This window comes from Perca flavescens, chromosome 1, assembly GCF_004354835.1.
Source record: "Perca flavescens isolate YP-PL-M2 chromosome 1, PFLA_1.0, whole genome shotgun sequence".
NCBI classification, from domain to species: domain Eukaryota; kingdom Metazoa; phylum Chordata; class Actinopteri; order Perciformes; family Percidae; genus Perca; species Perca flavescens.
In genome coordinates, this window is record NC_041331.1 from 10,792,649 (window position 1) to 10,816,878 (window position 24,230).

The 24,230-nt window shown below is 44.7% G+C and overlaps 2 long non-coding RNA genes and 1 pseudogene across 2 annotated transcripts; 2 read left to right on the forward strand and 1 right to left on the reverse strand.

Moving 5' to 3' along the window:
* Positions 1 to 902: 902 nt before the first annotated feature.
* On the reverse strand, positions 903 to 11,745 carry LOC114555388 (uncharacterized; annotated as a pseudogene).
* Positions 11,746 to 19,660: 7,915 nt separating this feature from the next.
* On the forward strand, positions 19,661 to 20,023 carry LOC114553302 (uncharacterized). The gene is made up of 3 exons (XR_003692349.1): positions 19,661 to 19,726; positions 19,813 to 19,854; positions 19,939 to 20,023. It is a non-coding gene; the product is annotated as an uncharacterized LOC114553302 (long non-coding RNA).
* Positions 20,024 to 20,814: 791 nt separating this feature from the next.
* LOC114552756 (uncharacterized) lies at positions 20,815 to 23,014 on the forward strand. Its single transcript, XR_003692234.1, has 4 exons — positions 20,815 to 21,046; positions 21,118 to 21,226; positions 21,349 to 21,432; positions 22,957 to 23,014. It is a non-coding gene; the product is annotated as an uncharacterized LOC114552756 (long non-coding RNA).
* The last annotated feature ends 1,216 nt before the right edge of the window (positions 23,015 to 24,230 follow it).

A 24,230-nucleotide genomic window follows, 5' to 3' on the forward strand; every position in this document is an offset into this window, starting at 1 on the left:
GAATTCTGTGAGACCAGGTTGTGTGGCTTCAGAGCACAGTTGTGATGGTCAGTTCAATGAGAGAAACTGATATGCTGAGGATCTTGAAAGCTGAGGCCGTCACAACTGCCAGTGCAAAATATAGGCGCAAAAGTCTGAGCACAGCTAAAAAGGTGAAAAGACATCAGGGGGCCTACATATAAAACAGGTGTGGAAAATTAGGCTGTAGAAGATATCTAGGCCAGGGTAGCAGTTCTACATGGGACAGTTTGTGTGTGTGTGTGTGTGTGTGTGTGTGTGTGTTTGTGTGTGTGTACACTGTTTTTTACTGGGGTTCTGTATCAGTTGGAGGCCATAAATGCTGTGTTTTAAGTGTTGATATGTTTTAATTGGTTTGTATTGTTGTTGCTAATGATTTGATTTAAGTAAATAGTTGTTTCTACTAAAAAAGTATGAATTTTTACAATACAAATCTTTAAAGGCCGTTTTCTCAAAATGTTTTTTTTCTCATACTCTGAGCCAGAAATCTCCACTTTAGCAGTACTTACATACACCAAACTTTCCAGTTGTGTTCCTATGTATATTAGAGGTGTGAATCTTCACTGATCTACCGATTCGATTTGATTCCGATTATCATGTCAGCGATTCAATTCGATTCGATATCTCAATGCATCATGATGCGTCAAATACATTTTTCTATTAAAGCCATGTAGGATATATAATTCATAGCTTTTCAAGCTTCAAAAACAAAACATTCTGCAGTGCTCTAATACTAAATAAATTGGATACATACAACTACAGCACTGAGCACATGGGACTTCCTGAATGTGCAAAACACTATGCAAGAAACATCTCATGGATGCACTGGGACGCATCCTCAGTGATGTATCCTGAGATCATTGGGTGTTTCGGGTCTCACAACATCATACACCCTCGCCCAGGCAACCCAGCCGGGGTTGATCAAGCCCCGACTTGCGTCCCAGTAGCAGTCCACGGATCAGCCCTCTTAATCCAAAGCCACCTTTTGGTTGTCTCTGAGGCTTTGCTTGCGGATTGAATGGCCCTCTTCTTGGCCGCCCCTGTCACGCCCAAACGACTTTGCAAAGTGAAGGTCCTGCAAAGCCTCTGCAGCCAACTTCTATAGGCTCATAGGTTTTCCAGCCTCTCTCCCTGCACTCTTCCACCAGTTCCTGGTACTTAGCATGTTTCCTCTCATAGGCTTCCTCAATACGCTCTTCCCAGGGCACCGTAAGTTCCAGCATGATCAGATGTTTTGAAGCCTCGGAGGTAACTATCATGTCTGGGCAGAGACTTGTTGTTGCAATATGCTGAGGGAACCTCAGGTCGACCTGCAGCAGCCAGTCAGAGGCTTTGTGGAGGAGGCCTGTTGTTAATTGTGAGCATGCCTGGGGTTTCTCTCCAGCTTTGATGAAGGGGACTGCCTTCTTTGGCGCATGATGGTGTTTGCTGGTGCTGATGGCTAAGGCTAAGCTCTCAGCAATTGCCTTAAGCACCTGGTTGTGGCGCTAACGATAGCGACCATCAGCCAGAGCCCTTGGGCAGCTGCTGAGGAGATGTTCTAAAAAACCTCTTCCAGAGCAAAAAAGGCAGCAAGGTGTCTCGCTCTTACCCCAGACATGGAGGTTAGCTGGACTTGGCAGGGTATTGTAGACAGCTTGTACCAGGAAACGGACCCGATGGAAATCTGCCTGTAAGATGTTTGCCCAAGTTATCCTACGCTGCAGTGTACTCTCCCACCTTGTCCATGCCCCCTGCTACCGGAGTCCCACAGCCCTGCTCACTTGCTCTTCCTCCACACCTGCTCGAATCTCTTCCTTGAGTAGATGGTGTCTTTCCTTGCCACAAGCCTGGCTGACCAGCGTCTTTGGGAAATAGCCCAATCCCACTCTGCCTGTTGCCACGGTGCCCACCAATGCCTTTTGTCTGAGGCGTGACTCTGCCACCTCCACTGCTTTCCCAGCCTTCCATTTCCTTTCCGTCCTCACCTCAATGCCGGCTGATGACACCTTACCGTCCCTGGAATGCCTGTACTGTAGGACTTCTAGGGTGCGTACCACCATGAATTCTTCAGTAAGGCCGCTGAAGGGCAGCTGCAGGATGCTACTTGTCCCATACAGTGCAGCACCGGTAAGACTGCATGGAAGGCCCAGCCACTTCCGAAGAAAGCCAGTGATCTTCCTTTCTAGGGACTCAACTTCCCCTTCTTCAGTGCCATGGACCTTGACTTTGGAGGGCTTAAAAACTCATCCTTGCAAATGTGATGAGTCTCTCAAGTCCTTGTAGGATCCACCTGCTCCCTGGGACCGATGTTGTTGTGATGGTAAGGTCATCCATTTAGGCTCTTATAGGGGGCTGTCGTACGCCTGACTTGGTTAAGGGCCCTCTACATTCCACCTCGACTGACTTGACCACCATGTTCATGGCAAGAGCAAAAAGAATAACATAGATGGTACAGCCTGTTATTATTCCTTTCCCAATGCAATGCCATTCTGATGTTCCTGACCCAGAAGTGACCCGCATCCTGAAATTATTGTAGTAATCCAGGATCAGGTCCTTGATCTTACTGGGAACATGATGGAGGTGTAGAGCGAGCTCGACCAGTTTGTGCGGTATGGACCCATAAGCGTTGTCCAGGTCCAACCACAAGACAACTAAGTCGCCTCTGTTCTCATGGGCCTCTCTGATGAGCTGTGTACCTACACCAGTGTGTTCCAAGCAGCCGGGAGCTCCAGGAATCCCCCCCTTCTGCACTGAGGGGTCGATGTAGTTGTTCTTGAGGAGAAACTCTGTCAGTCTTCGTGAGACTGAAAAACACCTTCCCTTCAACACTCAGTAGTGAAATAGTTCGAAACTGGTTGATGTTTTTCAAGTTCTCCTTTGGGGATCCACACTCCCTCAGCCCACCTCCACTGGTTAGCAACTCTTCCTCTTTGCCAAATCACCTTCAAGATCTTCCACAGGTGCCGGAGAAGCTCTGGGCAGCGCTTGTAGACCAAATAAGGTACTCCACTAGGGCTTGGAGTAGATGCCGAGCGAGCTGCCTTGATGATCCAACATCCCTCAAACTTGGCTCCCTCAGATTGAACTCTGTTGTTGGGGGAGCGGGGCTGATGAGGGCTTTGTTGGGCTCCAGCTCTTGCTCTCTCATTGAATCACTCACTGTATCCTGGAGGAAGTGATTCACTTCCTCTTTTGAGCCCTCAAGCCAGCCACTGCGCTCGTCTCCAAGCAGTTTTTTTGTGAATCCAAAGGGATTGGCGACGAAGGCCATTCGCTTCCTGACTCTCTTCCCCGTCTCCGGTGCCACTTTGCTCTGCGGAGGATCATCAGCTTCTTCCATCCATCCATCCATCCATCCATCTTCGTCCGCTTATCCGGTGTCGGGTCGCGGGGGGAGCAGCTCCAGCAGGGGACCCCAAACTTCCCTTTCCCAAGCAACATTAACCAGCTCCGACTGGGGATCGGCGTTCCCAGGCCAGGTTGGAAATATAATCCCTCCACCTAGTCCTGGGTCTTCCCCGAGGCCTCCTCCCAGCTGGACGTGCCTGGAACACCTCCCTAGGGAGGCGCCCAGGGGGCATCCTTACCAGATGCCCGAACCACCTCAACTGGCTCCTTTCGACGCAAAGGAGCAGCGGCTCTACTCCGAGCTCCTCACGGATGACTGAGCTTCTCACCCCTATCTCTAGGGAGGCGTCAGCCACCCTCCTGAGGAAACCCATTTCGCCGCTTGTACCCTGGATCTCGTTCTTTCGGTCATGACCCAGCCTTCATGACCATAGGTGAGGGTAGGAACGAAAACTGACCCGGTAGATCGAGAGCTTTGCCTTCTGGCTCAGCTCTCTTTTCGTCTGGCGGTGCGATAGATTGAATGCAATACCGCACCCGCTGCGCCCGATTCTCCGACCAATCTCCCGCTCCATTGTCCCCTCACTCGCGAACAAAACCCCAAGGTACTTGAACTCCTTCACTTGGGGTAAGGACTCATTCCCTACCTGGAGAAGGCATTCCATCGGTTTCCTGCTGAGAACCATGGCCTCCGATTTAGAGGTGCTGATCCTCATCCCAACCGCTTCACACTCGGTTGCGAACCGATCCAGTGAGTGCTGAAGGTCGAGGCCGATGATGCCATCAGGACCACATCATCTGCAAAGAGCAGCAATGAGATCCCCAGCCCACCAAACTGCAACCCCTCCCCACCCGACTACGCCTTGATATCCTGTCCATAAATATTACAAACAGGATTGGTGACAAAAGCGCAGCCCTGGCGGAGGCCAACCCTCACCTGAAACGAGTCCGACTTACTACCGAGAACCCGGACACAGCTCTCACTTTGGTCATACAGAGATTGGATGGCCCTGGTAGAGACCCCCTCACCCCATACTCCCGCAGCACCTCCCACAGTATCTCCCGGGGACCCGGTCATACGCCTTCTCCAAATCCACAAAACACATGTAGACCCGGTTGGGCATACTCCCAGGCTCCCTCCAGGATCCTTGCGAGAGTGAAGAGCTGGTCCGTTGTTCCACGACCAGGGACGGAATCCGCATTGTTCCTCCTCAACCCGAGGTTCGACTATCGGTCGAACCCTCCTTTCCAGCACCTTGGAGTAGACTTTACCAGGGAGGCTGAGAAGTGTGATACCCCTATAATTGGCACACACCCTCTGGTCCCTTTTTTAAAAAGGGGAACCACCACCCCAGTCTGCCACTCCTTTGGCACCGTCCCAGACTTCCACGCAATGTTGAAGAGGCGTGTCAACCAGGACAGCCCCTCCACACCCAGAGCCTTGAGCATTTCTGGACGGATCTCATCAATCCCGGGGCTTTGCCACTGTGTAGTTGTTTGACTACATCAGTGACTTCCGCCTGGGAAATCGGCGACAATCCCCGTTATCCTCCAGCTCTGCCTCTAACATAGAGGCGTATTAGTCGGATTCAGGAGTTCCTCAAAGTGCTCCTTCCACCGCCCCTATTACCTCCTCAGTTGAGGTCAACAGTGTCCCATCCTTACTGTACACAGCTTGGATGGTTCCCCTTCCCCCTCCTGAGGTGGCGAACAGTTTTCCAGAAGCACTTTGGTGCCGACCGAAAGTCCTTCTCCATGTCTTCTCCAAACTTCTCCCACACCCGCTGCTTTGCCTCTTTCACGGCAGAGGCTGCAGCCCGCCGGGCCCCGGTACCCTGCAACTGCCTCCGAGTCCTCCGGGATAACATATCCCGGAAAGACTCCTTCTTCAGTCGGACGGCTTCCCTGACCACCGGTGTCCACCACGGTGTTCGTGGGTTACCGCCCCTTGAGGCACCTAAGACCCTAAGACCACAGCTCCTCGCCGCAGCTTCAGCAATGGAAACTTTGAACATTGTCCACTCGGGTTCAATGCCCCCAGCCTCCACAGGGATGCACGAAAAGCTCCGCCCGGAGGTGTGAGTTGAAAGTCTGTCGGACAGGGGCCTCCTCCAGACGTTCCCAATTTACCCGCACTACACGTTTGGGCTTACCAGGTCTGTCCAGAGTCTTCCCCACCCCTGACCCAACTCACCACCAGATGGTGATCGGTTGACAGCTCTGCCCCTCTCTTCACCCAGTGTCCAAAACATACGGCCTCAGATCAGATGAAACGATTATGAAATCGATCATTGACCTTGACCTAGGGTGCTCTGGTACCAGGTACACTTATGAGCATCCCTATGTTCGAACATGGTGTTCGTTATAGACAATCCATGACTAGCACAGAAGTCCAACAACAAACAACCACTCTGGTTTAGATCAGGGAGGCCGTTCCTCCCAATCACGCCTCTCCAGGTGTCTCCATCATTGCCCACGTGTGCCTTGAAGTCCCCCAGCAGAACAATGGAGTCCCCCACTGGAGCCCCATGCAGGACTCCAGTCAAGGTCTCCAAGAAGGCCGAATACTCCGAACTCCTGTTTGGTGCATATGCACAAACAACAGTCAGAGTTTTCCCCACAACCCGCAGGCGTGGGAGGCGACCCTCTCGTCCACCGGGTAAACTCCAACACAGCGGCGCTCAGCCGGGGCTTGTGAGTATCCCCACACCCGCCCGGCGCCTCACACCCTGGGCAACTCCGGAGAAGAAAAGAGTCCAACCCCTATCCAGGAGTATGGTTCCAGAACCGAGACTGTGCGTAGAGGTAAGCCCCACCAGATCTAACCGGTAGCGCTCCACCTCCCGCACCAGTTCGGCTCCTTCCCCACAGAGAGGTGACGTTCCACGTCCCCAGAGCCAGCGTCTGCCGCCCGGGTCTGGTCCGTCGAGGCCCCTGACCTTCACTGCCACCCATGTGGCATCGCACCCGACCCCAACGGTTCCTCCCACAGGTGGTGGGCCCATGGGCTGGAGAGATGGGAGCCACGTAGCTTGTTCGGGCTGTGCCCGGCCGGGCTCCGTGGCAAACACGGCCACCAGGCGCTCGCCCGGCGAGCCCGCCCGTCTGGGCCTGGCTCCAGGCGGGGCCCCGGCTTCCTCCGGGCAGGGTCACTCCATCTCTACCTTGCTTCTTCATTGGGGTTTTTGAACCATTCTTTGTCTGGCCCCTCACCTGAGACCACTTTGCCCTGGGAGACCCTACCAGGAGCACAAAGCTCCAGACAACACAGCCCTCAGGTTCACAGAGACACACAAACCTCTCCACCACGATAAGGTGATGGTTCACGGAAAAGCTTCTTTTCTCATCAGCTTCTTCCGCAGGATGTTTTGCAGCTCTGCTATTGGTCGCCTCTCCTCAGCAGTAGCTTTCTTGTACTGTTTCTTGAGGGTGCGAAGCTCCTGACGCAGGTGATGTATCCTGGTGGCCCTGCGGTTCATGGTGTAGGGGGTGGTCTTGGTTTTTCCCTTCTCTACCTGACCAAATCTTTCTGAGGCATAGCTGATATGATGGTAGTCATCGTTTGGAGTCGGCTGTCAGCATCTCCTTTGGCTGTGGCTTGGATGATATTGGACACATCCTCGTCAAACTGCAGCCACTCACTCCGTTTGCTGGCTGGGGGCCATTAAATCCGTTGCTGCAGAACTACTCTGCTGGGATTGGGAGGCTCTGGTACGTGGAGGGACTGGGCTCTGTGGGTTGCCTCCTGGCCGGGCTCCTCCTGTGTCTCACCAGGTTCAGAAGCTGTGCATTGCACCTCACTCTCCCGCTCCAAGCATTTCATTCTGGCCTCATGGATTTTTAGGCCACGATGATTCTCGCACAGCTTTCCGCAAATGCATGTCACATTCGTTGTCTGTCCATTTGCATGGGTTGTTAACCTTTGATCCGTCCGATTGGAGATCTCATCCTCCCCCCACCCCCTCTCGGGATCTCCTAGGGGTATCTTTCTGTAGGGCTTTCCGTAGCTTGTTTTGGATTCTTTCTCACAAAAGACACAGGTTGGGGTGCTAACCCATACTGTCCCAGGTGCTGTCTTTCCGTGCCGTTAACTGTCTGTCCAGTAGTCGACCAAACTATTCTTGGTTGTCACCTTGTCTATTCCTAGGGGTTACTGGCTGAGCCAGACATTAACTATGCAAGAAACATCTCATGGATGCACTGGGACGCATCCTGAGTGATGTATCGTAGGATCATTGGGTGTTTCGGGTCTCGCAACATCATACACCCTCGCCCATGTGACCCAACAACAGAATATGTAAACAGAAATGTTATTAGGCCTACATTAAATTAAATAAAAACAGAAATAATCGATTATGAGCCTGCCGATTATCGATGCAGCATTGTCCATTTTTTTATGGCTGTTGACAGTATTTTCTGATTAATGGAGTGATAAAAAGAGATATCCAAAATACCCTCTGTAAAAACCTTTGACTCTAATATGTCAACAAAATGAAACAAGAATTTTGAATCTGGCTTTATCCAATCTTCTGGAAATATATGCAAATTAGCACATATTTAATGAGATAATACCTTATTTGCATATTGAAACATAAAAATTCTAAAAAATTGTAATACAAGATATTTGTCTTAATGTCAGAATCAACTGGGGAAGTTTAATGCTGATATCTATTAGTTTTTTCTTCTATTTCTTTCTTCCTATTCACCTGGGGTGTCTCCCCTAATATTTGTGCCTGTGTCCCTGCTGCAGTGTTAGTGCTGTAAATCTCCAGCAGGGTGGAGACCAGACAAACATGCTTCTTTTAGACAACAGCATCATCTTCCACTCCACTGGCAACAGGGAGTGAAACAGGAAGGTCCTGTCATTTATGTACGTCGACACAAAATAGTCATTTTTAAAACATAAAGAATTCCATATTGGATTGACACATTTTTTTTTTTGCCATTTATTTCCACAGGACAGATGAAGACATGAAAGGGGAGGGAGAGGGGGAATGACATGCAGCAAAGGGCCACAGGTCAGAGTCAAACCCGCAGCCGCTGCATCGAGGAGTAAACCTCTATATATATAAGCACCTGCTCTACCAACTGAGCTAAGCCGGCCATTGGATTGGATAGACACATTTTAGCGTTTAAAAAGTCTAAATTTGTTTACTGTACTGGTACTGTACTATCCCTGACTTTATTACAATTACCATTGCAATTACAGTCCTTATCAATGATAACATTCACAAAAAGTAGAACAGATCTGCAACAAGAAACTCTGCATCAATCTTGCAATGCTCCCATGTTCTTTGTCTTTTTGCAGCAGGCAGTGTGTGTTTGGACTGAGCCCAGCATTTCCACAGCAGCTCTGAAAGTCATTAAAGCCTCCAAGACACACAACTGGCTTTCATTTTGTCATTATGGCCCCCGTGAAGGCCCTGATTGTTGGAGGCGAGCCTCAGCCAGTGAAACAGTGCCATGGAGGGGGAGGGGGAAAAGGATGACGGAGGGACCACACATGTCTTCATGGACAGGGGATCCCCCGCTAACCCATGGACTTTACTGAGGCCTGTGGGAGTCAGCTGCCTCTGTAAAGTCATGCTGGACAGCACACGGTAGGCTAGTATGTGCAGTGTCTAAATGTGTTTTGTGTTTGAAAATGTTGGCGTAAGAGTTCCAGTGTTGGATCTCGTCCAGTTAAAGTTTCGGCAGCAGTGTCTAAACATGGTTGTTATTAAAAGTAGTCTTCTTGGAATGGATTGATCTTGGCTTGCCTCATAGCAGGAAGGACCTGGGTTGAATAACGGCCATAGATCTTTCTGTTTGGAGTTTGTATGTTCACCTTGTGTTCAGAAACATCAGGTCTGTGAAATATTGGCAGTTGTTCAGGTTTCCTGTCTGATAACTTTAGGCTGTGTATTTCTGTGCAGTGGAGATGGCTTCTTATGTTCACAATCACATCTGCACTGGCATCAGAAAACGTGTAGGATAAAACGTAGCCCAGTTTGACCAATCACAGTTCTTGTGGTCCCCATGTGGTATCGCTGTAGCCACCAGAGCTCCAACCAGTAGCTACATTTTTGGCTACAGGGAATGCACATCTGTATATCCGCCATGTAAATCATCTATTTCTTTCATTGCATCACATTAGCTCATGTGTGTAACCCAGATAGCAGTAGATAGTTATTTTTTCCTCCCCAATGTGTCTGTGTGGTTGTGCAATGTTTTTTTGTTTGTTTTTTTACTTCTGCTACAGCAGCTTGTACAGTACATCAGGACCTTTCTGGTCTGGTTGGAGGGTGTTAGTGTGGGAGAGTATCCGTTTGGCCACCGCCTCCCTCTGCCTCAAAGATAACAATGTTATCATGGGTGGAGGAGCCAGGAGGGATGAGGAGAAGAGAGGACAGGAGGGGTGGGACTCTGCTCCACCTCTACAAATGATATTCTTATTAGGGGTTCAAGCATGAATGGCTGAATTCCAATTGGCTTGGCTTAAAAAGTATTTCCTAATTAATCTGCATCTTCGCAATGGTCTTCTGCTCTAAAAATGTCAAATGTTACAACTTTTTCTTAATTTACTCAAATCCTATTTTCACAAACTGGTCTGAGATCGTTGGGCCAATCAGCCCCAAACTATGTCAGAAGCATCTACATACTTTGCTGATCTAAAGTTTTAAGAAAATGTTGATAAGTCAATCCGTTTTTATCAAAATAGGTAGTTTAAAAAAATAAATCATGAATGTCTTGAGATGTCAACCTGACATTCAAGAAACATGTTCAGGAGTTTTTACTAAGCTTATGTTTTTACTAAGCTTATGTTTTAAAGCGCGTTGCTTCACAGGGGCCAACACAAATGCGAAAAGTTTAGATCTCGTAATTGGCTGCATGGATTTGCATGAAGTTTGGTTTGTATGATCTAGGGCAGTGGTTCCCAACCTTTTTTCCTTGGCGCCCCCCCTACTCATGTCTAAGAAAAGCTGAGCCCCCCCCCACCCAAAACCGAAGTTGAAGTAACTCTCGAGATAGAGCCTCTCTTTCTTTTTTGATACAGAGGAGTTATCAGCACTGTTTCTCCGCCATGTTTCATTCATAAAATAGTGATGCCGTAGTGGCAGGAAAGACGAGGATACAAGAAAATATATAGTTTTCATGCAGACTTTTGTATACATTATATATTCTAGTGTATTATAATTTGTTTAACATGTGCAAAACATTTTTTTTTTACCTCAACCTCAAACCAGATAAAGACTCGCGCCCCCCCTGTGATCTTTGCCGCCCCCCCTGGGGGTGCCCGGACCCCAGGTTGGGAACCACTGATCTAGGGTCATGTCTCAGTGGATGCATAAAGTTTGGTAATGATTGCTTAAAGTGGAACAATTACAACAATTTTAAATTTCAGCAGAGGTGGAGGTGTGGCAACTTATGCTACTTCTACATTGACGTCTTTTTGTTAAGATATGTTTTCATCATAATAAACATTTGGTTATAGGACATTTCTATAGACCTCTGCTGGGAATTGGTACGGGTACAGATTCAATTATTGGCAAATTATCAAAGATGTTTTATCAATATTAATAAAGTTATGAATATGTGTATTAATAACTTTACTAAATTGACAAACAATCAAAACGGGGCACCACCCTGGAATCAGGGACCAATAACTGAGCTGTGAAACAGTCTCATTGGTGGTGTTCCCTTTAAAATACAAATCTTAATTTATCTGATTAATTTATCTGGTATTTTTGAAGGAACAAAAGAAGGGGTGAAGCAGACATGTCTCTCTCTGTGTGTGTGTGTGTGTGTGTGAGTGAGAGAGAAAGAGGGGGGGGAGGCGATGAGACCTGATGGTTAGCTAAGCCACGCGGTCAAGATCTGCTCTTCGTAGTTTAACCCAAAGCCTACAAAAATGGCTACTCCTGGTAGCTGGCTGTTCGAAATGGTGCGTGTATGAAGCTTTGTTACACACCACGTGACCAGGGTTTAGCCATTAGCTTTTCAGGCTAACGTGTTACAGGCAAAAAGCAAGGGGTTAGATTCTCCTCGGAACGCGTAGCTCCTATGGCAGCAATTTTTTTTTGATGCTAACAAGCCATCACCTCCTGTTAGCATTCCATTGACTGCCATTCATTTTGGCGCCACTTTGACAGCAAAGATGAAGCGTTTAAAGACTCTATTTGTTGTTTGTTTATTTCTAAAGAAACACAATGATGTATAAAAGGCTCCATTACTTTGTACCTCACGTTATTGCTGCGTAGCAGGCATTTTTGTAAAAATAGGCTAACGATTGTGTCATAACCACGCAACTTACTTTTGCGCAGTAGAGAAATTACCGTACAGTACAGGAGAAGCTTGCAGGCAGTTTTGACTCACATTAGCTGTTTAAGTTTAATTACTAATGTTAACTAGCATTTTAGTTAGCAATAATTAGCCTGTGCCTATGTTATCTCCTTACGCATACCTACGCTCTCCATCTCTGCAAGATTCTGAATTATTGAGATTTCTCTTGGCACAGCTACCAGAAGACTTACAACTTTCAGACAGGTTGCTCACATCACATCTACGTCTTCGAGCTCAGTTGGAGGCTGCGCAGTAATGCTCAGCCATCACCAGAAAAGTGCTTCTAATATCCTTCACTGGTCTCCGTCCAAAGCAACGGGATCTGTTGGTCCATTTTATATATGTCAATGGCAAAAAGGGATACACAATAGGCTACTTTGCTATGGGCTAGCTGGTTAGCCTATCTGTGTATGAGACTGTGGTAGCTAGCAAGGCTAGCTGTTCACAACACATGTATGCGTGTGTGTTAGGTTAGAAAAGGGAGAGACAGAAAGTAGGGAAACACGACTAGCAATGTAGCATTTCTAGTTTAGCACAAGCTACATATTCAACACAACATCAACCATGCACCATGATCAGTGGTGCTTTCACAGAAATAGATCGGACTCGGTGGTCCCAAAATCAGATTAATAACCAAACGCGCACCAGTAGCGCTTATTAATCAAATCACATTATCATAACAGGGTAGCAGTACAGTACAGTGGTGTGTTTTTTCATGGGATCCAAGGCGTTCACCAGAACACCGAAATAAATCCACTTTTTGCTTGCGCGCTCCCTGCAGCAACGGTGTTGCAATGGAAGACAATGAGAAGATGTGTGCTCAGAGTCTTTATTTCCCCGGTCACCGGATGCGGCGTTCAAAGTCCACTGACCAATGGGAATTCAGAGTGTTTTTGAAGGTGTGTGAACTACACGCCTATAGTTCGTAGACTATTTTGGGGACTTTTTCACACGATAGTGTGAAATCTCCAGGCTGTAGCTTCTCTGAAGGCCTTCTCTCTTTGTTTGAGAAAGGGTACTCAGGCTGTGGATTTTCCACAAAGGCCACATATTGGTCATGTCTCAGAAGCCTCTGTTTAAAAGATAATGTTTAATACACTGCTGTTCGGACCCAACACCTCTATCTACCTGGAGGATTTATCGTTAACATTAACAAATTGAGATCGATCAGATAAATAGGACTTAAACCAGCTTAGTGCGATTCCTTTAATGCCAACTAAGTGTTCCAGTCTCTGTAGCAGGATGGTATGGTCAATAGTGTCGAATGCAGCACTAAGATATAGTAAGACAAGTACAGAGACAAGTCCTTTGTCTAAATTCTGACTGAACGCAACTCTGCCCTGGGAACTACGCGCGGGGGAAGAGGGTTCGCCTTTGCTCTGGCTGCAGAACCGGGTATTTTCTGGCTAGAATTGGATTATCCCCCGTCGCAAGGAACCGGAGCGCAACCGTGGGACTTTGATTCAATAACGGGGGCCGCGACTGGAGGACTCAGCACCTGTGGACTAACGGTATTTGGGCCACTTTACCGAGTTTGACTGGAGGATGCTGTGTGTAAGTTTTGAAACCAACCGTTGGAGGGACATCTAACCAGACTGTAAGGAATGATGAATGCTGGCTACACAGTCTACAATCTATATTTTTGAGGACACATCATTGGGCAGAAAAAAAGGAACATGATGAATCCTGAAGATGTGTTATGTAAGTTTTGTAAGTAAGCTTTAAAGGGACACTTAACCAGACTAAAAATACATGATAAATGCTGGCTGGTCAGTTTACAGTTTAACAGTTAAGCTAGACTGAAAGAACATGAGGGATACAGTCTGTTCAGCTCATAGTCTGCTTATTGATCCAACTAAATTGGTCTGTTTTTGACACAGCTTAGTCCAGAAATTGTTTGAAGGTGTTTATAATATTGTTCATGTTTAACATAAGAATTCACTAGACCTGTTTCAATTAACCTATGACTTAAGAAAGGAGGTGTAGTTTTGAGCTGGAGTTTTGCGCAAACTGCATTTGATGTGGTCACACATCTTACAAATAGGGGAGGGGGTCTGCGGTCAAAGAGGGTTAGGGGATTTATTTTACTTTTTATGTTTTTGTCACACCTTGCTCAGAGCTAACCTTTGCTACAGATTTGTCAGCAAAATCCGGTAGGGTACTCGAGACACGTATGCGTTTCAATTTTGAAGATGGCTGAGCTATCAATCCTTTCAGTTAACATTTCAGTTTATCTCGAGCCTACTTCCATCTCTAGGTCGCGGATCATGCCTTTTTAGCAGGCTACTCTCCCTTAACACCTGGCTCCAGCTTACATGCAGCATTCACAAGCTAGGTTTTATTGACAATTTTAATCTGTTTTGGAAACGTGGCTCCCTGTTCAGCAGGGACGGGATCCATCCCAATACACGCAGAAACCAGGTGCTCCGTGAGAATTTGCACCACGCCTTGCACACTCAGAACTATGATTGACTGTGCTCCTCTGTGCTTGCTCCTTTGGAACAACCACCCGTTCGTAATCCCATAACCACGGTGTCTGTTCCCCGACTGAGATCGATTAAATTAAACATAAACAAAAGAGGTGCTATACTGAACAACCTAATTGGAATTAAAGTTTTTTTGGATTGCTTACACACTAAAATTAAAAGTAGTACACTATTAGCAAAACCTTACACTCAAGAAGCAAAACATCAGCCCATATTTGCACAACTATAAGCACATTGTCAACCTCACACTTGTTGCAAAACTCTACACACAGTGATATGCAAAACACTAAACACACTTAACATACATTACACACAAAAATCTAACATGAAGTCACTTCCTTGCAATACCAAAGCACTGACTGTCAAATTACCGCACCTTCCAACCAATTGGTTCAACACAGTCATCAGGTGTGCAAACACTTGTTTGCCTAATTGTAGACACACCAATCAGGTGTGTAAGCACTATAAAAAGCAGCAGGTGAGTTCATCGGTCTTCAAGTACAATGGAAAGAGTCAGTGAAAGAGTAAGACGGGGAGGAGAACGAAGAGGAGGACAAGGAGGAGGAAGAAGGCGAGGAAGAGGAGGAAGAGGAATCAACAGAGGAGGAATCAACAGAGGAAGAGGAAGAGATGGAGGCCATGCTAGAGGTAGAGGAAGAGGAAGAGGAAGACAAGAAGGTGCTCAAAGAGGACCGAATCTGACAAATGAGATCCGCGCAACACTGGTTGACCACGTTGTCAACCATGGCCTAACGCTGAGGGAGGCTGGAGTGCGAGTACAGCCAAATCTAAACCGATACACAGTGGCAAGTGTGATAAGAACATTTCGACTGGAAAATAGGTATTGTAAAAATATCATCATATCAAACACATCTGCACGGTTTCAGTAACTGCTTACAGTACTGTATTCTATGCACTATCAGCACTTCTGTTACCTTTTCCTGTGAAATTACTGTACTATTGTATACTGTTTTTTTTTCTACATAGGATTGAGGGTCAGGAACGACAAGGGGGAAGGCCTCCTATGTTCACAGAACAGCAAGAGAGGGGGATAGTAAACATGGTTTTGGCCAACAACACTCAATCCACTCCAAACTAACATTGTCAATGACCACGCCAGTTTCAACAATATCCATCAGGTCTCAACATCAACACTGGCACGCATCCTAAAAAAAAAACATATTCAAATGAAGCAAATTTATCGAGTGCCTCTCGAGCGCAATTCCGACAGGGTGAAACGACTGCGGCATGATTATGCAGAGGTATGTATTCACTTTAGCAGTGTGATCTTGCATACTGTCTCATAATCTTTTACTGTACTGTAATATGTATACTACATCTACACTGAACTACACAATTTTGCCTGACACTGTTCTTCAGAGAGTTTTACGAATGGAGAGGAGATCCAGCATGAGTCTGGGTTCAACCTGACGAGAGCACGAAGGAGGGGAAGAAACATCATTGGCCACAGGGCTATAGTCGATGTCCCAGGGCAACGTGGGGGTAATATAACACTCTGTGCAGCCATTACACAGAACGGGGTCCTCCACCGCCATGCCCATATGGGCCCTTACAACACAGCACTCATACTTACATTCTTGGACCAATTGCACAACATAACCGCAGCAAATCAAATCGATCATATGCAATACATTGTTGTCTGGGACACTGTCTTTCCACCGCTCTGCTCTGGTTCAGAACTGGTTTCAGCAACATCCACATTTCACCGTCCTATATCTTCCACCATACTCTCCATTCCTCAACCCTATAGAAGAATTTTTCTCAGCATGGCGGTGGAAGGTATATGATCTCCGTCTCCAGGCTGAGGTACCCCTCATCCAAGCCATGGAGGAGGCCTGTGACCAGATGGAGGTAGCAGCAATGCAAGGATGGATTCGTCATTCAAGACGTTTCTTTCCAAGGTGTCTTGCTAATGACAACATTGCCTGCGATGTTGATAAAATTCTCTGGCCAGATCCAGCTAGGCGAAGAGACAATGTCTAGTTTTGTTGTTTGTTTTTTTTACAGTAAACTTACAGTACAATACGTAAAGTGACATTTTGTTACAGTATTATGAATCTCCATGTCAACATTTTGGGCGTGTTGAGAAATAAATGAGTTTCTTTAGTCTGCAACATTGGTCTTGTGTAGTGTTTGGTGAATTTACATTATATTTGTACTTTGTTGATGGTAGCCTACGCTAATCATAGGGAAGTAGAAGTACTAAAAGTGTTTTAGGTTTATCACAGAAGAGTGTAACTCATGCAAACAGAGTATAGTAATGTGAAACGTGTGTGTTTCCTATGGTAACAAAGTGTGGTTTTTAAACAAAAGTGTATAGTTTTTACAAGAGTGTTTAATTATGCAAAGTATCTGTAGTGTTTTGCTAATTGGGTGTGTGGTTTTGCTAATTGTGAGTAGTGTTTTGAAAACATGGGCCCTGTTTTGAAAATTGTGCTTAAGCAATCCAAAACTTTAAAACTGCACTGACAACAGAATAGGAAAATCAAATGTGGACTATTAAACATTAGATATCTGTCTTCTAAAGCAATATTGGTAAACTAATTGATATCAGATAACCAAATTGATTTATTTTCTCTCACTGAAACATGGCTGAGCCACAATGAATATGTTTGTCTAAATGAAGCCACTCCTCCCAGTCATAAATACTCAAATTCCACGAGGCTCAGGCCGAGGAGTGGGAGTTGCAGCCATATTCGACTCAAGCCTGTTTTTAATCCTATTAATCCTAAACCTAAACTAAATTATAACTCATTCCAAAGCCTTGTTCTTAATCTTCAACACCCAACGTGGAAAACGGTACAGCCAATTACATTTGTTGTTTACCGCACACCAGGTCCGTATTCTTAATTTTTATCTTATCATGTATAGTCCTTCAATCAGACAAAGTACTTATTGAGAGATTGAGATTTTAATATCCATATGGACGTTGACAGCAATAGCCTCAGTACTGCTTTCAATTCACTACTAGATTCAATTGGTTTCAGTCAGAGTGTGCATGGGGCCACGCACTGTTTTAACCACACCCTCGACCTTGTGCTAGAATATGGAATCAAAATTGAAGATTTAATAGTATTTCCGCAGAATACTTTATTATCAGATCATTTTTTAATAACTTTTGAATTCCTATTACCAGACCATAAGAAATTAAATAAAAGTCTCTACACTAGATGCCTATCTGACAGTGCTATAGCTAAATTTAAGGAAGATATTCCAACAGCATTTAACTCAATGTCGTGCCTTAACATAACAGAGGACCTTTATGTTAACTTTAGTCCCTCCCAATTTGGTAATTTCGTAGACGCTGCTACGGCCTGCCTACGGACAACTTTGGACTCGGTCGCTCCTCTCAAAATGAAGACAATGAAGCAAAGGAAATTATCACCTTGGTATAACTCCCAAACTCAAATTTAAAACAAATCTCATGAAAACTTGAAAGTAAATGGCGTTCCACCAAACTAGAAGAATCTCATATAGATTGGCAAGATAGTCAGAAAAATTATAGGAAGGCCCTCAGAATTGCCAGATCAGACTACTACTCATCACTAATAGAAGAAAATAAGCACAACCCAAGGTTTCTTTTCAGCACTGTAGCCAGGCTGACAGATAGCCACAGCTCTACTGAGCCTTCTATTCCTGCAGCTCTGAGTAGTGATGACTTCATGACCTTCTTTAATGATAAAATTATAAAAATTAGAGATAAAATAAAACCAGTAGGGCTGTCACTTTACGTTTGAAAATTGATTGCACAATTGATCGGACCAACCAACACAAGTTTTGAAAACGAAAATAGGGAATCGATTTTAACGGTCTTTTCTCGGAGCGCGTCCAGCTCGTCACGATACGCCCGCAGCGAACGCGCGTCACACAGCAACGGCAGGCTCTGACAAACACAAATAACAGCAAATTATATTTCTGCATAATGTTTCTCTTTTTACTACAAAAGTGTGAATTCTGCCAGTATTCACACAGTCTCATGCATACAGATACATATTCGGGTTACAATCGCCTACGTAGGCAAAATTTGTTTGACATTTCTAATCGTAAACACAGCCATGTTGAAGACTGCAGTAATGTTTTTCATTGATGTTATGGTAGTCCACTCAGCTTATTGTTTTTCTAGAATGTTGCACTCCTGTTTGTCATTGTGCACGAAACTTCACGCCAATAAATCATCAGGAATATTGCTGACTTGTGCGCGTCTCAAGCGCCGTCTTTACATTCGTCCTAATGCCTGTTAGTTGTCCGTGGATTTGTCCATATTTGGCGTTAAAAATGGAAATGTCTTAAGACATAGAAAATCGATTTTACAATCGATTCAATGAACACTTATGTCTCAAAAATCAAAAGTGACAACCCTATAAAAGCATATTACCCGAAAAGGTGCCACTGCTCCTCTTTTACCTTGCTCAGGTTTTTTGAATACCCCAACCACAATATCTTTTGCTGTAACTCCCAGATCCCACATATATCCATTAGATGCATTAGTAATATATAAATGCAGATATATTGCCCATGAAGTTCAGCTTTATTGGAAACATGTTTAATATTTTATTGTAGATTAATTTAGTGTAAAAGTCTATACTATGAAATGTACAAGTCATTATCTATTTTGTTGTAGCTTTCAACAATAATACTCCCTGAAGACTACAGTGAATTTCTCAGGGACAGTCAGAGAATGCAAGAGAGCACAAGAGAAAAGGTCGAGGAGAATATTGCACGGTCACAAAAAAAAATGACAGAGGCATTTGCAAAAAGAGTTCAGAAATAGTACAGAAATGTGGAGTTTAAAGAGGGAGATGAAGTACTCTTACTGAACATGAGAAAGAGAAACAGGAAAGGAGGGAGAATGGAAGCAGACTACACTGGAACCTACACAATTAAGGAGATTTCAGGAAAGACAGCAACTTTACAAACACCACAGGGTGTCTGTCTTAAAACAAAATATAACATCAGTCACCTGAAACCTTTTTAAAAAATAAGTGCCAGCTCTCAGGTCCAAGCTCAAGCCAGCTCTCAGGTCCCAGCTCAAGCCAGCTCTCAGGTCCCAACGCCAACTAGCTCTCAGGTCCCAGCCACAGCCAGCTCTCATGTCCCAGCTCAAGCCAGGTCTAAGGTCCCAGCTCAAGCCAGGTCTAAGGTCCCAGCTCAAGCCAGGTCTAAGGTAACAGCACAAGCCAGGTCTAAGGTCCCAGCTCATGCCAGTTCTCTGGTACCTGTTTGGAATAGTGCTCAAGAACAAGGTGCAATAGAAACTCATAAGTTACTTCCGACCTGTTGGTCGTTGGTTTAGACCGGTTCGTCATCAAGTTGCATGTTTCTCCCATGACCCGTTCCTGGTCATGGTTGCATGTGTTCTTTGTTGAAAATGTAAATGGTACAGTTTTTCATCTAAATATTAACAAGACTAATTTGAAATGTTCTGTGTTGCAGTCCAAAAACTTTGGTCTTCTAAAGATACAGGACAAGTGGAAGCGGTCGTGGGACCATACAAAATTTATGATACCTCTTTTAGAACACTATCGGGACACGGCTGGCTTTCAGATGAGGTGAAAGTACATCCATGTGATATACAAGTTTAATGTTTCAGTGCTGTATCAAATTAAATTACTAACAACTTTTTTTGGTTACACAGATCATTGATGCATACCTGCACTGCATTATGAAATTAGTCAAGGTAATAAATGAAATTTCACTCCTTATCTGTGTTTTCATTCTGTTGTTAGAAATACTGGATTTTAACAGACCAATACTGTTACAGGTACCTGTGCATTGTTTGGACGCTGTACTTGGGTCCTCTGTCTTTCATCGTGGCCATTTCAGAGTTGTTCAAAAGGTAATATGGTTTTATTACAGACTATGTAACCTTATACACATGCATGTTGGAACTTTGGATTTTAAGTGCTCTCTTCTATTTTTAGATGAAGTTACCCACTAGCCTCGTGAGACCGTCCTGATCTCGTGAGCTCCAGTTTTTCACTCGCAGATCAGTCTGGCATCTTGAGATAGAGAAAATTTGGAGCCGTTAGCCGCTCTAATTCTGTTAGCCGCTCGCTAATGCTTTTTTTCTCTTGGATCCTTCTTTTGGAATATGGTCCGGGAACCTGAAATGGTGCCTTTTATTCCTAAATTAGTTACACAAATGGCAAATATCCTTTACCGACATGTTGCTTGCATGCTGAGCTAACGAGCTATGCTTTGCCTGCAGCAGCAGGGGCAGGCTTGTGGTTGTATTTTCATACGCTTCGTGGATCTGATTGGTTGATTTGGTCCGTCTATCACCAACATAGGTGATAGACAGATGGTTCATCTAATCAACTAACCAGTATTTCCGCCCCTTCCCAAAAGTTCTCCAACGGAAAGTTCCCAGATGGATATGCCGAGCAAATGCGAAGCAATCCATCTGGCGGAGTCAGGTTAGTTACCCACAGCCTCAACTTGGATTTGTCCTGTAAATGTTGGTCACTGGATTTTAGTGGTACTTTTCTTGATTCTGTATTTACCACAAACTTTATTGGTAGTTTTTGGTGTGTAAAATCTTTAGGGATTGTTTTAGGATTAACTAATAATTTTTTTTAAATTTCAACAGATTGTCAAAATGGATGAAAAATCCCTCCTTGTGATAGACCCCCTCGGTAATGAAAATATGTACCAGAGAAAAATTCTTCGGAATTGGAGGTGATATAAAACAAGCCTTTCTTACTGTGTTTGTAGACTTATGTATTTGAATATGTTTCTGAACTAATGACTTGTACAATAACAGAAATTTTTGGAAGACAGGAAATGTCAGTGAAGGGCCGTGGACAATCCAAACTGCAAAACACAATCTGCAGCAGGACGGCTCTAGTTGTGGAGTCTTAATTTTGATGGTATGGATATTATTGATATATGTAATTGGGGTGAATGTGTGTTACTTTACACCTACCCTGACTCTTTGTAGTTTGCAGAGCTCATTCTCCAAGGTAGAAGTATCTGCGTTGCTCAAACAGACACAGAGGAGGTCTCAGCCGCAAGAGTCAAAATTGCAACCACTCTTCTGGAATGCAAAGGTATCCATTAATTATTCATGTCAGACTTGTCCTTTGACAATAGACTATATTCAGGATAAATTGTGCTAAAGTCTTGCAGCAAATGTCTTTAAATTAACATTGCTTGTGTTGCACAATTTCAGTTTTTCATTTAAGATGGTGTGGAAGATCTCTGTGTTTCCTGCAACATGTTGCTGTTTGATGCTGAGGAGGATTTCACAGAGATGGTAATAAGACAATAGGTTATATACTGACAAACTGGCAACTTTCACTATCCATCCACTCAGCTTTTTGTCTTTATCGGATTTAAATCAATTCTGATACACCCGACAGTTGCAGAGTCGTCTGAGTATTTCTGCAAATAACAGGTCTCTGACTTAAACTGGAAGTCAGTACAGGGTGAAAAGGAATGGTGAGAGTACGGTCCCCTGTGGTGCTATTGTGCTGCTGACCACCTGGTTAGACACACAATCCTTCAGTCTCACAAACTGTGGTCTGTTTGTCAGGTAGTCATTGATCCAGGCGATTGTTGAGGGCTTCAACTGTGTCTTCTGGAGTTTCTGACAAAGCAAATCAGGCTGAAGTGTGTTAAATGCACTGGAGAAATCAAAGAACATGATCCTCACAGTGCTGCCTGCTTTGTCCAGATGACAGTGGGTTGGTTGAAGCAGGTGGATGATGGCATCTTCAACGCCAACTCCACTATGATAAGCAAACTGCAGGGGGTCCTGATATGTTTTAGTTTGCTTACTCAGGTGGGGCAACAGGAGTCTCTCCAGGACCTTCATGATGAGGGATGTCAGGGCAACAGGTCTATAGTCGTTGATGACTGATGGGCGACTTTTCTTTTTACTGGAACAAGGCAGGATGTCTTCCACAACACTGGAACCTTCTGGGTTAGGCTAAGGTTAAAGAGGTGCTGTAGCCATCCATCTGGACCTGCAGCCTTGTTCCGGTGTTGTGCCGAATTTTGACCCCCTGCCAAATTATTACCTCCCTCGTTGAAGTCAGTACTGATTGCCTAATCCTAACCCCACCCCTAATCCTAACCCCTCCCCCACAACTAATCCTAAACCTACCAATACTAGGGGGGTAATAATTTGGCGGGGGTCGAAATTCGGCACAACACCGGTTCAGTCTCTCCAGCTGCCTCTTCACCTGACTTCTAGAGACAGTGGTAGGTGAAGGCAAATGGAGCAGCAGCATCTCCTGGTTTGGTTCAACGATGCTGTGTCCTCTTTTTGCTTACCTGCAAGCATTTTAGTATAGTGTTGTGACATTTTCTTCATAAGGGATGGCAACAAAATCCTTTGGTCTTTTTATGAATTGATTGCAGCTTGTTAACAAGCAGAGCAGAACGCAAAGCATTTTGTAAGACTCTTCTCCCTCACTCATATCCGCTCCCCAATCCAGCCTACATGAACATTAGATAAAATGTTCTCAGGACTGGTATGGCCTTGTAAGATGTCATGGTGTCTTCTGGGACAGTCCACTGTTCTGTAGTAGTCAGTAATCAGCAATCTGACATTCATAACTGCTTTCACTAAAGCAGGCAATACAGGCATCCTTGAAAAAATTTACATTACAATAGTCTTAACTATGGCTATTTAAGGCTCTTGTAGCAGTAAGAAGAAATGTATTTCTTCTTACTGCTAGTACAGCTGAAAAAAGTTCGTAACAATTCTTCAATGCTTCATTGATTATATATTGCACTTCTAAAGTGAATTTTTTTTTTTATTTTGTCTTTAAAGGTGCAGTGTCAAGATGGACGCACAAGGAGTGTACCCCTGCAACCCTTGCCTCAGAGCATTTCAAGTGTAAAAAGTGTATGTTAAATGCATAATGTTTGCCTCAAACTGTTGAAAAGTTCTATGTTGTACATATTGTACAATATGTACCTATTTGAAATTTGTATTAAAATATTTTTCAACCAGTCTATAAACAATGAATGTTTTTATAATGTATTTTCTTTTAGTAAGATACACAGAAATAGGTTATGAAGGGGTATGCTGGTAAGTGTGAAAACTAACAAAAAAGGATACCCCAACACCCCTTTATAAACTGTATTTTTATTAAACAAAAGGGGCTATCAAAACAAACACTGGTATGCTGTTTTGACAAAGTATGCTACATCGACAGAACACCGGTGCTCGGAAGCTCCAACGGCGGCTACGAGTTCATGTCGCTGACCAAGCCGTTCAACCGGTTCTCGCTGTCGCATCTCCTCCAGCGGCAGGGCTCCGAGCCGGCCACGGAGAGCCCCACTTGGTGCGTGTGTGTGTGTGTGTGTGTGTGTGTGTGTGTGTGTGTTGTAGTAAAGAGAGAGATTGGGAGAAGGAAGTTTGTGTGAGGTGGACCTGGACACCACAGACCCAAATCTTCTCAGCTGTTGCTATTGTCATATTCTGAACTGTCTCTTCATGTGGCACATTATGTGTGGCACATTATGTTTGGCACATTGTATGGGTCACTTCTTATATATAATATATTATATATCATAACAAGGTAATACAATGTGTATCATCAAGTGATGACTGATTAACAGTAATGTAAATGTTAAATGTCCTAATACCTGTTGATACTACAACAATGCAAAGTATAGGCTCTTAACCTTGCAGTTTTGCACATATGTAAGACTCAATTTCTCCATTTCTTTGCAAAAAACTCTCCAGAAATTGCAATTTAACGGATTATTTAAAAAAAAAAATGTCCCTAGGGCGAGCCCCCCCAACATAACAAATCCAAATTTGATCTCTGTACGTAAACATACAATTTTGATTCCATGGTGTGGAGCTGTGCCTCAAACTCACTAAGCCTTGCCTCCAGAGTAGCGAATAAACTACATGTATTACATGTATCTTTATCACTAAAGGAGGCAGAGGAATAGCTAAACATTTGACAAACAGATCAAGAGAGAGATGGAGAGGGAGAGGAATTAGCCAGTGCTAATGGCTAAGCTGAAGTTGCTAACAGCATTTTTACAATAGTGAGATCAGCGTGGAAGTTGCTGTAAGAGAAGAGAACT